The following is a 1498-nucleotide window of genomic DNA, read 5'->3' as shown; positions in this document are numbered from 1 at the left end:
CGCTTTACACTACATTCAGTCATTCACCCATTCACACACTGGCGATGGCAAGCTACATCATATCTAGGGAATAACACTGAGTATATATATATATATATATCACAAAATGTGATATATTCTTTAGCGTTAACAGCTGTGACACCCTCACCTGGTTGGTTTCTTTCACAGACCCATTACCTGCCCTGTATGAGAAGCTGTGTGTAAAAAACTGTTTCTGCAGGCCTCCAAATCTGCTGTTAGAGATCAATCTTCCAGATACTTTAGGAAATTCAAGCATCCATGTTAAACTGAGCTCCACGCCTGAGTCTATACGCACAGAGCCACATTACCAGAAATATACCCTAAAACATCCAAAGGACCTAAAAGCAGATTTGTAGATAATTCAGTGTTAAAATGGCCAATAAAGTAGGACTGTAGGGACCTGAAAGTCTTCCCTCTAGGTTTTTCCAGGATTGTCTTTGATGGTCGATGGGAGGCATTTGACATGGAAATATAACTTAAAAATAACGAGTTTAAACCTTTTTATATAAACATATAAACGCATTACTGTAACTGAGTGATTGGGGTTTCTGTGGATGAACTTCTCTCAGTATACGATTCGTTTTTTTAGAAACTATAATTTTAACAGTTTATGATGTTATAGCTCACATTAAAAACTTAATTTTTTCTGTGAAAGCTCCAGCACATCGATCCCACGCTCATTCCTGCAGCTGCTGAAGGTTGCAAACTGAATTCATGATTTTCCCCTCACTGCGATGACAGGAACAAGTAAACATGTCGTTCCCAACAATGATGCAGACACTCCTTTGGACATGTTGTTCCTTCAGACTTCACACTTGGCGAACAGAAGATCCTGCAGGGCTTCATGTCAACGACCCCGAACAGACAGACAGACGTTAGACGCAGACCTCCATCTGGAGAGATCTGACTCTGCACAACTTTTGTCTCAAGAATCGTGCTGACACACAAATTTATACTGAAAAGTGTGATGGTGCTAGGAGAGTACTGCAAGATGGTAGGAATGTAAAACGTTTTACTGTGTTAAGGAAACATTTTTCAGTAGCGTTACATCAAAAAAGCGAAGGGTCTTTATGAAATGAGGGTAGGATGAAGTCGTTCACGGCTATTTTGGTAACTGGTGCTTTTTTAAGACTGCCTTTTTATTCCCCTTCCTGGTTCATGGTCCCCGCTTCTTGTGGAGGATTTGCTAAGTTTTGATTTTTACCAACTTTTTGGTTTCTTGTGGGGGTATACGATATACGCTCAGTGTCATCTCTGTTGCTTTCTTTGTCCCCTTCTGTCTACATCCGTGTTGCATCTTCTTCCTTTTGCCCACTTCCTGTTTTAGATCGGTAATTGCTTTTCTTTCTGCATCTCGTGTTTCTGTGTCTCCGAGTAACCAAGTTCTCTCTTTTGTACTTGTCATCCCGTCTTACTCCACCTCTTCCCAATCCGGTTGTTCAGTCTGACGTCACTAGCCGTGTCTGGGTCTAAACTC

The 1498-nt window shown here is 41.1% G+C and overlaps 1 protein-coding gene across 4 annotated transcripts in view; it reads right to left on the bottom strand.

Annotated features, from left to right (window-relative positions):
* prr7 (proline rich 7 (synaptic)) overlaps positions 1-1498 on the bottom strand; it is a 29797-nt gene that overhangs the window by 14695 nt on the left and 13604 nt on the right. The window lies entirely within an intron of this gene.

This window comes from Pundamilia nyererei, unplaced genomic scaffold (assembly GCF_000239375.1).
Source record: "Pundamilia nyererei isolate P.nyererei 1_Seehausen unplaced genomic scaffold, PunNye1.0 scaffold00015, whole genome shotgun sequence".
Lineage (NCBI taxonomy): Eukaryota > Metazoa > Chordata > Actinopteri > Cichliformes > Cichlidae > Pundamilia > Pundamilia nyererei.
Note: the sequence above shows the minus strand (reverse complement) of the source record. Positions and strands in the feature narration are given on the sequence as shown.